This window comes from Stenella coeruleoalba (genome assembly GCF_951394435.1).
Source record: "Stenella coeruleoalba genome assembly, chromosome: 3".
Classification (NCBI taxonomy): domain Eukaryota; kingdom Metazoa; phylum Chordata; class Mammalia; order Artiodactyla; family Delphinidae; genus Stenella; species Stenella coeruleoalba.
Window position 1 is genome coordinate 50,827,918 of NC_137148.1, and position 16,594 is coordinate 50,844,511.

General features: G+C 35.7%; 1 pseudogene across 1 annotated transcript in view; it reads right to left on the minus strand.

The window, feature by feature from the left end:
* Nucleotides 1–3,121: 3,121 nt before the first annotated feature.
* LOC307184842 overlaps nt 3,122–16,594 on the minus strand; it is a 46,941-nt pseudogene continuing 33,468 nt past the window's right edge. The window contains exons 3-4 of the transcript in view: nt 6,190–6,338; nt 3,122–5,193 (exon numbers count right to left, since the gene is read on the minus strand). The product of the transcript in view is annotated as an uncharacterized misc_RNA (transcript). The remainder of the gene's footprint in view (nt 5,194–6,189; nt 6,339–16,594) is intronic.

The window sequence follows — 16,594 nt, forward strand, 5'->3', positions numbered from 1 at the left end:
CAGTTTTATTTAGGAGGTTCAGATTCCCCATCTTTATCATTACCCATATATTCCCCTCCTATTTGTAGGAACCCATTCCTTCCCAATTAGGGACCAAACTTTAACAGGGGTCGTTGGGAATTCAATTTGAATTGTAGTTTAGCCACTTGCAGGAGGAGACTCTTGCTTTGGTTTTCAGAAACCCTACAGCTACAGCTGTACACCTACAGAATATGGTTTCTTTGAGGGCAGATATAGAAGCTTTCAGGTCATTGATGCAGAACTTGAGCAAGGAATTTAAATCCCTGGGTTCATCTTTTTCATTGGCCACTTTCTCCTGGGCAATTAGGAGTAACCAACCAACTCCACTATACCCCTTATTTTGACAGAAATGTTCTAGAGGAGCTCATACTTAGGCACCCTGAGCCTCACCTTCTATAGGTACCCAATTGCAGGTATCCAAAGGTGATAATTTGTGCAACCCTTTTGCCACATCATGCCATGAACTAGCAGTGTCCTTTCACCACTGGAAACAGGCTCCTTAGTGCCTTTAAAACTTATCAGATTAGGGGCTTCCCTGGTGGCGCAGTGGTTGAGAATCCGCCTGCCGATGCAGGGGACACGGGTTCGTGCCCTGGTCCGGGAGGATCCTGCGTGCCGCGGAGCGGCTGGGCCCGTGGGCCATGGCCACTGAGCCTGCGCGTCTGGAGCCTTGCTCCGCAACGGCAGAGGCCACAGTGGTGAGAGTCCCGTGTACCGCAAAAAAAAAAAAAAACAAGGAACCGAAATGGATTACACAGTTTGGGGAGCTGGTTAAGCAAATCCAGAGTCTATAGGGCAGACAGTTAGAAATGGAAGAACACAAAAAGGCTGGGATCCAAAAGACAGTGGCCAAAGCTACTGTCCACAAGTAGACTTTCATTCTCCAGGGAATGTCTCAACCCTCTTTTAAGACCTTTCAACTGATTGTCAGGCCCACCCAGGATAATTTCCCCAATGACTGATTAGGGACTTTAACTATGTCTGAAAAAAATCTCTTCACGGGAGAAGCTACATTAGTGTTTTATTAAATAATTAAGAGAAGGTGTGTATATGGTACAAACTAGCTCATGCTTTCCTTCCCTCCTCCAACTCTTGTGAAAGGATAACTCTTGTAACCTACTTATCCAGAACCATCTTGGAAAGGGAATTCTGGGGAATGTAGTTTAGCCTAGCCAAGTTGACATACCACAAAGCCATCACACATGGTATGCTCAATTAACTGCCCTCTCTATATTTTATCTCTGGATTATTTATACAAAATGATCAATCTTAAAATAAGGATAAACTCAAAAGTTTACAGTATAACTTATAATAATTTTTAAATTATTTTAAATTATTTAAATTAATTTTAATTATTAAATTATTTAATAAAGTTTTAAAATGTTCTACGTAGGTGGTCTGGTTATCTATTGCTGAATAACAACCTACCCTAAATTTAATGGTTTAAGAAAACAATCATTTTATTATATCTCACATTTTTGTGCATCAGGGATTCAGACAGCACTCAGCTGGATGATTCTTCTGTTCCACATGGCATCAACAGAGGTCAACTGGTGATATTCAGCAGGCAGTAGACTGGTCTGGAGGGTCCAAGACAGCTCCACTCATATGGCTGGTGTCCTAGGAGAGATGGTTTAAAACTTAGGCTCAGCAGAAATGGCCAAATGGAGCACCCACATGTGGCCTAACAAGGCAGTCTCAGGGTGGTCAGACATCCATGGTAGCTCAGGACTCCCAGAGCGGGTGTTCATCACCAGCCTCAGCAGTCCTGGAATGATATTTCTGCTGCTTTCTGTTGATCAAGAATGTCACTAAGGCCAGTCCAGATTCAAGGAAAGGGGAATCTGATTCTAATAGAACAATTATGAATCTGTCACTCTAGGAGATCTCTGTGGGGGTTAAGAGATATAAAAATAACCCTTGGTAAAAGGATTATCAAACTGAAAAATGAATAAACTGTGTAGTCACTCTTGATTACCTCTGTCAGAAAAGTATCAAGGAGCTTAATACTTAATAAATAATATTATCCTCAACATGATACGTATCAGTGCTTCTCACACTTTAATGTCCATGTGAACCACCTAGAGATCTTGTTAAAATGCAGGTCTGGGATAGGGCCTGGAATTCTGCATTTCTAACAAGGCTTCATGTGATACCAATGCTTCTAGTCTGATGAAACAGAGTAATCTATATCATGGGTCAACAGACTTTTTCTGCAAAGGGCTGTATAGTAAATATTGAAGCTTTGTGGGCCTCATAGAGTATTTGTCACATATTTTTAAAAATCCAACCACAGATATATGTCACTGGTATTCAAATTTGGCTGCATAATGGAATCACTTGGGGAATTCTTAAAAATACTGATACCTAGGTCCTACCCCCAATACTCTAATTTAGCTGGCATAAGAATAGGGATCCTTAAAAGTTCTCTAGGTTAAATCTATTATGTGGTAAAGTTTGAAAACTTAATCATCTATATCACTTCCTATTTCTACCTACTTTTGGGTCATTAAATCTTTTTCAATACATCTGAATGAATTAATTAATACAGATCTCTCTTCACTTCAACACAAAACTGACAATCTAATTAAAAAATAGTAACCAAAAATAGACGCTTTCACCAGCACATCCCTGCTCCCAATAGGAAGCCTATCCCCAATGGACATATGTTAGGAAAATAAAATGAAGTTGGATGCTGAATTGAGGGCTAATAGAAAGTGATGCATAAGTAGGTTGCTGGGGGAAAAAAAAAGTGAAACACAGAAAACTTCAAGTAAGTAGAGTGATAAATTGCAAGGCTATAAAAAGTAGAAATTACTATCAACCTCATCAAGATAATTAAGAGAAAACTATAAGAGACCTCACCTAGAGTAGCATTCTGCTTTAAAGACTAAAGATTTATAAACATGTCAATATATAAATGGCGTGAGCTGCTTACTTAAAATGTTCTCTTAAATATTTCTAACTCTCATAATTTTATACTATATATCTGCATTATACAGGGTTTCCAAAGAAAGTTATAAATTCTTACTCAGTTCTGTCTAAATTAATATGCTTTTAAAATAACAGATACTTTTTAAAGCATTATACCTGGTACCTTTCTAGGCAAATGACTTTAACTGTGAAATTACTATTTTATTAACTCAATTTGGAAAACCATTTTACATGTGCCATCTTTCCCAAGTAAAATTTTGTCTATAACATATAATGTATTTGTTCAGAGTTAATATCAATAAATTATTAAAGAAAATAATAAGGTAGAATGTACCCAAGTAATATTCCACTTTTCATTACATACTGTCTTTTCTCTTTATCCTTTCTAACGTTTTTATTTCAGCTTTTCTCTGTGAATTAGCTCCCTTTGGTTTTAACCTCCTGGACTGCATTTCCCTCTACTAAAACTTTCATATAAAATAGTACATCTTCACACAGTAAAATGCAACAGTAACACATAGTTAATAAGGTCTCCTCATTCATTCATGCATTCAACAAACAAAAATAGTACATGCTCAATAAATATTCATTTGCTCTACAAATGATGCTCAATTCAAGTTTTGACCATGATCTGAACTTCACTAAATGTCAGTCACATATCCTGAGGATTTCAGAATAAATTTCTTATTACCTAGGAATCTATATACATTCCTTCTAATTTAAAAAATTTCAGAAATCTACTTGGTATCTCATTATTCAAATGAAAGCTACATCTGTTACAAGCAAAATTTTCTACTCCTGTCTGCTTCCTATTATGGACTCAGAGATAATCAGTATACGTGTGTATCAGTACATCCACTTTTCCTATGACTAACAGCTAAAAGTAGAGGGAAATTAAGAGAAAATTACACCACCTGAGTTCTTCTTTCCACTTATATTAACTATGTTATTGTACACAGTTCACTACTTCTAACCTACATATTAATTGGGTGTGTCTTTTTCCTTCTACAAATTAGGGAAAGGCACACATGACCTCCCTAGGAAAGAATGGCTCTTTGCTCTAGTTATGATATGTACATCCTGTGGCTGAGAAAAGGCAGAAGGTGCATTTTATTTTCAAAAATTATAAACTTAAAACTATCAAAGGTGAGGTATGTTTAGGCAGATAATTATTTTGTCAACTAACCAATTATAAACCCTTTATAAATTTGGCCCAGTCTGATTTTAAACTATTTCAGAATAAATGTTTATCATAGTTTATTGATAAATTCTGCAATATTCCATCTCATTTCTTTCTAGTAAAAAAAAACTTAATTGAAATTGTAACAGGTAAGCAAATGTCATATAAAGTCTACATGGTCTATTTCATTAACATGAAAAACTCAGGACTTATAAAAAGATAATATTTAATAACCCATTGCTATACCTTACAACTTCATCATCAAAATTGCTAGAACAATAAACAGTAATGATCAGTGTTATATACATTTATCTATTTTTTCTTATTCTGAATCGAGTCAGAGTCATAGCAGAGAGTGAAAATTAAGTGGTTTTAAAGCAACAATGGAAGGAAAAGGAAACATTATGTAATGTATATACTTAAATCACAAGCAACATGTTCACAAACATACTTGTATTATTTTCTGCATAACACACTGAAAAGTCAGAAGGGTACATGCTTCAGAAGAGTCAAATGAAAAGAACTTTTAGAGCAATATCCCTAGAATTAGAAATCTAGAACAACACAAAACAATCAAAATTATGTTACTATGCTTAATAATGCTAAAATTGTATGTTAATTTGTGAGATTCATTTTGACTCTGAATAAAGCACATTACCTATACAGCGTTACCATCAAAATCAAAATTTTTCACATGCATTATCTCTAATGGTGAGAAAACTTCTTAAGCCTTGTTTTCTTGCAGTTCTAAGTTGTTGCAAATGTTCTTTCATGTCCTGAGAAATATGGCAAAGTCATACTACTATGCCAGGTACTGCAATTACTGCTGATGGTTTATCTGATTCTTCTTCAAAGGCTATACATACAGTAAGACTGGTTAAAACACAAGATAATCCCAAATTTGGTCCAATCTTTGTTTGAATTATTGCTAAGTGATGTTTTTTTAAATGGATAAAACTTCTAAACCAAAATAAAATGAGGTCTATATGCCAAGGTACAATGCCTTTTAAGTAGGAAAGGATGAGATGTTTTACAGGACACTTATTAAGCCAATTTGACTAATTAGAATGGTTCACATAGAATAGAAATAAGAGAGAAAAGTAAACCTGAAAAGGTAGTTGAAATAAGATTGTGAAGTTGGGGATATATGTATACATATAGCTGATTCACTTTGTTATAAGCAGAAACTAACACAACATTGTAAAGCAATTATACTTCAATAAAGATGTTTAAAAAAAAGTTAAGCAATGTGAAGAAAGATAAGATTAAATAATCAATTTATGACAATAAAAGTAATGTAACCATTAAAAAAAAAAGATTGTGAAGTAGAAGAATGTGAACAATATATACTTCTTTAGAACTTACTTCGTGCTTTCTATCTTTGAATTTTTGCTTATATCTTTCTTATAATTATTTATATTTCCCTCAAGCCTAGCCTTATGCCTTGGCAAATAGTGCTCAGTCATCTTTTATTATTATATTTCCCCAAGCATAAGAAATTTATCCAATGTCTAGAATTTATCAAAAAATTATTTAAGGTCTTCCCTGGTGGCGCAGTGGTTGGGAGTCTGCCTGCCAATGCAGGGGACGCGGGTTCGTGCTTCAGTCTGGGAGGATCCCACATGCCGCGGAGTGGCTGGGCCCGTGAGCCATGGCCGCTGAGCCTGCGCGTCCGGAGCCTGTTCTCCGCAACAGGAGAGGCCACAACAGTGAGAGGCCCGCGTACCGCAAAAAAAAAAAAAAGTGTTTATCACTAAATGTAAAGTTCAGCAGTACACCGTGGAATTTTTTTTTGTAGTTGTTTAGCCATCTCTGGCTATGTTTGCCAATAATTGAGAGAACAGTGTTAACAAGCATGAATTTCAGATATTCTATATTATAAAATCTGTTAATATGAAATATATTAACAATGAAACTATACCTGCATACAAAAAAATAAAATAAATCTAAGTCATGAATTATAAATATACAATGGAAAACTTTATTTAAACCACCAAGGGTCTGAAATCAAAATAAAATTGTATGTGTGAGTGTGGGCAGGTACATAATCTCACATTTGGAATGTACTCCTTAACAGCAAGAAGATAAAATTTTTTTCTCTGTAAGTATTGTCCTTTAATGTTTTACAGTATCTTTTATGATTTGATGTCCTGGCTGTGTATCTGGGTCAAATCCAAACTCTATTCCAGTAACTTGAGGAAATCTGAAATTTAAAAAGATATTCTTGGATAATTCTACAAAATATACATTAATAATAGGTAAGGTAAAGTATTAAATTTTAAGTAAGCACATTTTATTATGCTAAACTAAAAAGGTAGAAATGCTTCCCTTCATTGAATCATCAGGCAAACTGTGTGGGGGAAAAAAGAAAAATAACATTTTAAAATCTCCTATTTAGGGCCTAAGACATGCCCAGCCCATGTGGCTATGGAAAGGAGGACTTGGCCGCAGAGCACAGAGCACCACAGCAAGGAAAGCAGGGTCTAAGGGCAGGGCTGGAGGGTGCTGGAAGCCAAGGGTGTGCCTAACATCCTCTCTCCTACCATCCCTCCATTCAGTGTTCTTGCCCTTGGGCTGCACATGGGAGGCTCACAGATTTCTTCAAAAGGCATACAAGCATTTATCACTACTAACCATAAGTCACATATGAGGATCAAGTCTATGCTACACAAACAGACATACACATCTTTTATTGGGGAATGTATCATTTGGCTTAACTTCTTGAAGAATACACAATCTAAAATATTGAGTATCTAGCTCTTTATGATTAACATCACTAAGATCCTTAAAAATATTTAGCAAGTATACATTTACAAATGGCATTAGAAAAAGCAGTATGAATATTTTAAGAGCCCTGAAATTCTGCTTTCTCCCCTTTACAAATGAGGAAAGATGGAAAAAAGTACAAACATTGAAAAAAAGCAAAAATTAAAACCTTGGCATCTTCATGAAACTGTTAATAAAAATATCATTACAGAAACAGGTGCAAAATTAAATTGTAGTTTTAGAATATTGTGAGACAGGAGAAATTGCTTTTTCTTTTTTTTTTCAGAAAAAAATTTTTGAAAGAAGAAATTGGATTTTTAAAACTCTTTAAGAAAGGAAAGACCTCACCATGAAAGGATTTTAGGCATAGAATATATCATATGAAAGGCAGGAATGCCAAGAGTATGTGAAAAAAGATGCTGAAAATGAGAATGAGAATACAGATCATAATGTTTTAAGAAAATGAGGATCTGGTGTTGGAAATAATTCAAGGATTAAAAAAAAACTCTTATTGTAACAAATCTTTAACTGTCAAAAGACAGACCCTGAATGCTCATAAGCCCCCAAATTAATAAACATTAAAAATGTTTGCACAGACTCCTACCTTTTCCTGTTGAGCAGTGTAGAACAGTGCTTAAGTACACTGGCTATGGAGACAGGCTTGAGTAGGAATCCCCACTGCCACTTACTAACAGTGTGGTCTTAGACAAGTTCCCCAACTTTCAGGTTTCTCATCTATGGAATGAAGATAATGTCACCTACCTTATATAATTATTAGAAGGACCAACTGAAATAAAGTATGTAATGTCTGCAAAAACACTTTACACAATCTTGGCATAAAAGTCAATAAACTGTAACTATTATTATTAGTTACCAGTATTTTTAAAAAGCAGATTAGTACAATGAGAGACTGAGCTAAAAAACTAAAGATAGAACTACCATATGATCCAGCAATCCCACTACTGGGCATATATCCGGAGAAAACCATAATTTGAAAAGATACATGCACCCCAGTGTTCATTGCAGCACTATTTACAATAGTCAAGACATGGAAGCAACCTAAATGTCCATCAATAGAGGAATGAATAAAGAATGTGGTACCTATATATGATGGAATATTACTCAGCCATAAAAAGGAACAAAGTAATGTCATTTGCAGTAACCTGGATGGACCTAGTGATTATCATACTAAGTGAAGTCAGACAGAGAAAGACAAATATCATACAATATCACTCCTATGTGGAGTCTAATTTTAAAAAATTATACAAATGAACTTATTTATGAAACAGAAACAGACTCACAGATTTCGAAAACAAACTTATGGTTACCAAAGGGGAAACACGGGAAGGAGGGATAAATTAGGAGCTTGGGATTAACATACACACACTACTATATGTAAAATAGATAACCAACAAGGACCTACTGTATGTCACAGGGAACTCAGTATTCTGTAAAAAGCTCTATGGGTAAAGAACCTGAAAAAGAATAAATATATGTATATGTATAGCTGAATCACTTTGCTGTACAACTGAAACTAACACAACATTGTAAACCAACTGTACTCCAATAAAATTTAAAAAGAGAGAGAGAGACTGAGAAGCTTGGTCAATATCAGTACAAGGCCCAAACCCCAGAGAATACACAGCTTCCCCTCTCACTCAACTGAGAGCCACAAAGTAGATGTCTGGTCGCCCTGCAATAAGCAGTGATAGAAATAAAGTCCTGATTAGGCCAGCTGTAAAACTCACAGCTTCTACTTCGACATTCCTAATGGGAAGTGGGAAGAATAAGGAAAACAGGTGATGGACAAAAAACAAGTGTATTCCATTTTCTTCACCAACTCTGGCAACGCCCGACACTAAGGTCTGCTTCGGAAAGTGTTGTGTTCACATACGTTCACATTCTCACCTTTTCCCTTCTGATCTATCTCTAGCGCCATCGTAAAGCCACAGTGCTATAATGGCACGTCCTCTGCATAAGCAAGACTAGTATCATGGGTTCTCCTGTATTTTCAGCAAGAGCCCCAAATTAAAGACCTCTGCTCATATCTAACCTCACTTCAAAGCATATTTCTGGTTTTAGTTCAGCCCAACTCCCAAGACCTGAGTTTAGAATAGGTGATTTATATTGGTGTTTCAATTATGTTTAGTAACATAAAACCAATAAATGTACTTGGTTGTCACCAGTATACAAAATCTCCAGTACCAGTACATCTCACACTGGCATGTGAGAAAAGAAAAAAAGAAAACTAAATCCCACCCTTTCCCTCTTCACTTCCTCACTTATTGTTTTTATTTTCATTTTATTATATCTACTTCCAAAAAATCAAAATTCTTCTTGGTTCTATCTGAAGTAATGTCCCTGATTTCCATTCACCCTTAAACATTCCATATGTTTTTGCATATCTACTTAGAGAGATTTCATTCCTTACCTTTTGTTTCCTTCCCTTCTAGATCTTGCCTTTATAGATATACCACATGCACAGACCAGATGGGTAGATAGACCACATGGACAGACAGACAGACAATTAGATAAATTATTCTGACTTCCTTTTTTCAGGAGACAAAGCTCTTTTCGGTGAGGACAATGTAAGAATTAAATGAATTACTCTATTTTCTTGATGTGCTATTTGTTTCTATCTTCCCACTTCACATTAAAATATAATAATTGTAGTATCATTAAAAAAATGACCCACTCCATCAAAAATCTTTTCACTGTCTCTTAGTAAACTGCTCTGACTGCCTAAGCTACCACTCTCCGCATTAATTAGAAAATGATTACCTGGTTTTTAGTTCACTTAAAATCTTCTGAAACCATGAATGCCTGATGCTTATGGGAACTTAAAGTACAGGAAAACGTAGTCATAACTTTTTCCAAGCGAGCTTTGTGTACATGTTGAGGGTTTTCCACAGCTGAGAATAACTTACTAAACGACCTATGTATTCAAGAAATTTTTTTTAAAGTTTTATCCCTTTCTCCTCTACCCAAAGAGAACTTCAAGAATTTGTTTCTCCTACAACTTCAAACTACTCTGAGACTTCTATTATCTCAGTTTCCATATTCAGTTTCTAAAAGAATACAGTGGTAGTGTAGACTATTCATATATGTGTGTTTAGGGATATGTGTGTGTCTGTGTGTGTGTATACATTTTGTTAAATTTTTTCTGTTAAAAATTTTGGGTATCTATGTAATCCCTATTCAAGGTAAGTAATATCTAGCTTCTGGTTAGCTATCAACATGAACAAATGGCTAGAAATACTTTTACCAAATACATAGACCACTAATTGGGATGATCTGACTTAAAATACGTGCTATATAGCAAATGTGAATTTCACTTTGGAGGTTTCCAGGGGAGCACCTTATTATAGAGGCAGGCAGAACTCCTCCAGAGTACTGAAACCAAGGTGTAAGAAGATTACTCTAAGGTAACCAAGGTATAAGAAGCTCAAATTGTAAGATACATCATACATATAAAGACACCTTGGGCAGAGGAAAGAATGGGTTGCAAGCAAGACTACTAAATTGAATGTCATACGAAACTAAATTTTAATCACAGTATAATAAGTAGAGGTAAGCTACAGCTTTCAACTTTATTCTTAACACGCATTTTCTGTCTTATTCAATCTCTCACAATTAGAAGAGATAAACATTTTCTCATGAGTTTTCCTTTGCTTACAATGAATTTATTGCTGTTGGTTACTATTTTTTCAATATCCCTCTAACACATGATTAATAAAACAATCACTGAGTACCCTCCATATGTCAGGAACTCTGTACTAGAAATATCCAGTGAAAAAAATTAAAACCCTGCCATCAAGAATATTGTTATCTAGCTGGAGAACCATTAAATAAGGAGGAAATGATCACACAGAGTGATCAGAATTAAGACAAACATGAGCCCATGGAGCTATGAGAGCACAGAGGAGTGGTACCAAATCCAGGCCTGGAGGAAGCAAAGTTAAAGCCCAGTCTTTCATTTTTCTCCAATAATCACTTCTGATTATAGATAAGTCTTTTGGTACATTTAAGGTAAAACTGAAGAGACGGGGAAAGAAAAAACAGAATGAGTTTTACTCCCTTGCAGAGTCCACCTTCTAAATTCCTAACCTCAGTCTTGCATGACCTTCTTGGAGGACTCAACTTGGTTCCACTGGTTGCTCTCTAATTTCCTCTCCTGTTGCACCTGCCCTTCCCATTGTGGCTTCAGAGTAAAAGGAACTGGCCTGTTTGTACCCAGATTTGCAGCTGGTACTAGTCAATCATTATTACTTCATTCATAAATAAAATATAATGAATAGGTAGTAAAATTAATACTCAATTTTGTCTAATACTAGAACCATGATTAGATCCAGGCCTTCTAACTAATAAAATTCTCCTTCTAAGCTCTGATGCAGTGAAAAGTGCTAAATCCAGCATCAAGATTAAGATAAAGTTGCTAGCTAACATTAAGAAAGATAAAATAGCACTGTTTATTTTAATCTTAAAAAACAACAAAAATAAAATTATACAAAGCCTCAGGCTTCCAATGTCTCCAGATCACTAACATAGCCCTCATTTCCCGCCATACCACAAACACACACACACACACACACACACACACACTCAAACAGGTCTGATCAAAGAGAAACAAATCAACACAGACATTGAGAAAAAAATTACACTTGATTTTCACTGTAATTGGTATACTAATAGAAAATAAAAACTGGTTTGCATATAGTAATTTACATAAAAGCAGATAAGTATTAGAAAAGACATATTAAAAGATGCAAAGAAGAGGAAAAAAATGAGAAGCAAATAGGATTGACCATGAGCAAATCTGCTAGCAGTGATGACATGGCAATCAGAAATGGTGACAGAGGTGGCAAGGAGCAGGCTCAGCCAATGGAAAGATGCCAGCAATAAAAATAAAACAGGAGTTCTGCAGTGGAGTGGAAGAAAAAAGCAAAACTATGCATACATTTCTATTTTCCCTCTTCCAGTTTATGTAAGGAGAGACCAAAAGCAACCAGTGACTCAAGTAAGGAAGAAGAGGAGGAAGTGAAAGAAGAAAGAAGGGAAGGAAAGGAAGAAAGAAAAGGACAAAAAGACCATAATAGCATAAAATAACTTAGGTTGACCAAAGATGCTCACACAATCATTATCCTCAAAGTACCAATGGCATACCAACTAATACATCTTTGCAATCTAAGGGAGAAGGTTCCAGTTCTGGGTTAAATATAAGTACACCCCACTCAGTCTATCCCATTGAATACAACAAAAAAGCAATAAAACCCAGACAGATTGGATAGAACAGATATTTGAAAACTCTGAAAAGTTAACTGTACCAGGTGGATTCTGGGAAACAACAGCATTTGAAATACTGTCACACTGGTTTACTATTTTTTTCCTCAAGTAACTGTCACCTAAACTCAATATGCTTAACGTAAACAGCAGGGTGCAGGCAGAAAGAGCTCCAGGAGAAGCCCTCTAGCTTTCCTCAAGGAATGGAAAGGGCACTACTAATGCTCAGAAAGACTGCTTTGTTCCCCTACACCCAGCCTCCAAGTAATCCTGTGGTAGTGGCAACAGGCAGAGGCAATGGGAGCATGCAAAAACCAAAACTAAGAGAGGGGAGGCTTCTCCTCTGTTTAGAGGACCTGTGATTATAACAATGTGAGGCAAACACCCATTTCTTTTTTCCTCCCTCAGTCCCCCTACCATCTGTCTCTTGGCCTTAGATGCAGAGGCACTTGCGGAAGTACACAGCAGCGTATGGCAACTAAAGTCCTAGTTTTCTGAGTAGACAACTACTAAAAGAGGAACACCAAGAAATTGCAAAGTTTGAGGGAGATTTTGGACTGTAAAAGCTCAGGAAAGCAAACTCATAAAGTCATTTATGAACTCCTAAGCTCACCCCTGACCTGCATCCAAACTCATTCTATGAGGTCAACATCACCCTGATAACAAAACCAAAGACAAGATGCACACACACACAAAAAAATTATAGGCCAATATCACTGATGAACATAGATGCAAAAATCCTCAACAAAATATTAGCAAACTGAATCCAACAATACATAAAAAGATCATATACCATGATCAAGTGGGATTTATCCTAGGGATACTAGAATTTTTCAATATCCACAAATCAATGTGATACACCACAGTAACAAATTGAAGAATAAAATCTATATGATTAACTCAATAGATGCAGGAAGAGCTTTTGTCAAAATTCAACACCTCTTTATGATAAAAACTGTCCAGAAAGTGGGCATAGAGGGAACATACGTCAACATAATAAAGGCCATATAGGACAAACCCACAGCTAACATCATACTCAATGGTGAAAAACTGAAAGCATTTCCTCTAAGATCAGGAACACGATGAGGATTCCCACTCTTGACACTTTTATTCAACATAGTATTGGAAGTCCTAGCCACAGCAATCAGACAAAAAAAAGAAATAAAAGGAATCCAAATTGAAAAGAAAGAAGTAAAACTGTCACTTTGCAGATGACATGATATTACACATAGCAAACCCTAAAGATGCCACCAGAAAACTACTAGACCTCATCAGTAAATTCAGTAAAGTTGCAGGATACAAGATTAATATGCCAAAATCTGCTGCATTTCTATACACTAACAACAAACTATCAGAAGGAAAAATTAAGGCAAAAATCCCATTTACCACCACATCAAAAAAAAAAAAAAAAACCTAAGAATAAAGTCTACCTCGGTTGGTAAAAGACATGTACTCTGAAAATTATAAGATGCTGATGAAAAAAATTGAAGATGACACAAACAGATGAAAATATATACCATGTTCCTGTATTAAAAGAATCAATATTGTTAAAATGACCATACTACCCAAGGATCTGCAATCTACAGATTCAATGCAATCCCTATCAAAATATTAATACCAGTGACATTTTTCACAGAACTGGAACAAAAAACTTTTAAATTTCTATGGAAGCACAAAATACCTCAAATAGTCAAAACAATCTGGAGAAAGAAGAACCGACCTGAAGGAATCACACTCCTTGACTTCAGACTATATTACAAAGCTACAGTAATCAAAACAGTATGTCACTGGCACAAAAACAGACACATACCACAATGGAACAGAATAGAGAGCCCAGAAATAAATCCACACATGTATGGTCAATTAATCTACAATAAAGGAGTCAAGAATATACAATGTAGAGAAGACAGTCTCTTCTATAAGTGGTGCTTGGAAAACTGGACAGCTACATGTAATAGAATGAAATTAGAACATTCCCTAACACCATATACAAAAATAAACTAAAAATAGAATAAAGACCTAAACATAAGACCAGAAACCATAAAACTCTTAGAGGAAAACATAGGGAGAACACACTTTGACATAAATCATAGCAATATTCTTTTGGATGTGTCTCTTAAAGCAAAGGAATTAAGAGCAAAAATAAACAAATGAGACCTAATTAAACTTAAGCACTTTTGCATAGCAAAGAAAACCATTGACAAAATGAAAAGGAAACCTACTGAATGGGAAAAAATATTTGCAAATGATATGACCAATAAGAGGTTAATATAATATATATATATATAATTATATATAGCTCATGCAATTTAATATCAAAAAATAAACAACCCGATTTAAAAATGGGCAGAAGACCTGAATAGACAGTTTTCTAAAGAGGACATGCTGGTGGCCAACAGGTACATGAAAAGATGCTCAACATTGCTAATCACCAGGGATATGCAAATCAAAACCACAATGAGATATCACCTCATTGTCAGAATGGCTATTATAAAAAAGAACATAAATAAATATTGCTGAGGATGTGGAGAAAAGGGAACCCTTGTACACCCTAAAAGTATGGGAATGTAAATTAGTGCAGCCACTGTGAAAAACAGTCTGGAGGTTTCTCAAAAAACTAAAAATAGAACTACCATATGACCCAGCAATTCCACTCCTTGGTATATATCCCAAAAAAAGAAAACACTAATTTGAAATGAACATATATGAACGTCGCACCCCAATGTTCATAACAGCATTATTTACAATTGCCAAGATATGGAAGCAACCTAATTGTCCATCAACAGATGAATGGATAAAGAACATATAATATAGATATACACAATGGAATACTCCTAAGCCATAAAGAGAATTAAATTTTACCATTTGCAACAATATGGATTGACTTGGAGGGTGTTATGCTAAGTGAAATAAGTCAGACAGAGAAAAACAAATACTGTACAATGTCACTTATGTGGAATCTGAAAAATACAACAAACTAGTGAATACAACAAAAAATAAATAAATAAACAGATACAGAGAACAAACTAGTGGTTACAAGTGGGGAGACTGAAGGGGGCAATATAAGGGTAGGGGATTAAGAGATACAAACTATTATGTATAAAATAAGCTATAAGGATATGTTGTGCAACACAGGGAATACAGCCAATATTCTGTAGTAACTATAAATGAAGTATAACCTTTAAAAATTGTGCAAAGGAAACCATAAACAAGACCAAAAGACAACCCTTAGAATGGGAGAAAATATTTGCAAATGAAGCAACCGACAAAGGATTAATCTCCAAAATTTACAAGCAGCTCATGCAGCTCAATAACAAGAAAACAAACAACCCAATCCAAAAATGGGCAGAAGACTTAAATAGGCATTTCTCCAAAGAAGATATACAGACTGCCAACAAACACATGAAAGAATGCTCAACATCATTAATCATTAGAGAAATGCAAATCAAAACTACAATGAGATATCATCTCACACCAGTCAGAATGGTCATCATCAAAAAAATCTACAAACAATAAATGCTGGAGAGGGTGTGGAGATAAGGGAACACTCTTGCACTGCTGGTGGGAATGTGAATTGGTTCAGCCACTATGGAGAACAGTATGGAGGTTCCTTAAAAAACTACAAATAGAACTACCATATGACCCAGCAATCCCACTACTGGGCATATACCCTGAGAAAACCAAAATTCAAAAAGAGTCATGTACCAAAATGTTCATTGCAGCTCTATTTACAATAGCCCAGAGATGGAAACAACCTAAGTGCCCGTCATCGGATGAATGGATAAAGAAGATGTGGCACATATATACAATGGAATATTACTCAGCCATAAAAAGAAACGAAATTGAGCTATTTGTAATGAGGTGGATAGACCTAGAGTCTGTCATACAGAGTGAAGTAAGTCAGAAAGAAAAAGACAAATACCGTATGCTAACACATATATATGGAATTTAAGAAAAAAATGTCATGAAGAACCTAGGGGTAAAGCAGGAATAAAGACGCAGACCTCTTAGAGAACGGACTTGAGGTTATGGGGAGGGGGAAGGGTGAGCTGTGACAGGGCGAGAGAGAGTCATGGGCATATACACACTAACAAACGCAGTAAGGTAGATAGCTAGTGGGAAGCAGCCGCATGGCACAGGGATATTGGCTCGGTGCTTTGTGACAGCCTGGAGGGGTGGGATGGGGAGTGTGGGAGGGAGGGAGACGCAACAGGGAAGACATATGGGAACATATGTTTATGTATGACTGATTCACTTTGTTATAAAGCAGAAACTAACACACCATTGTAAAGCAATTATACCCCAATAAAGATGTTAAAAAAAAAAATTGTGAATCACTGTATTGTATACCCGTAACTTATATAATATTATACATCAACTATACTTCAATTAAAAACTAAAAAACTGAACCTC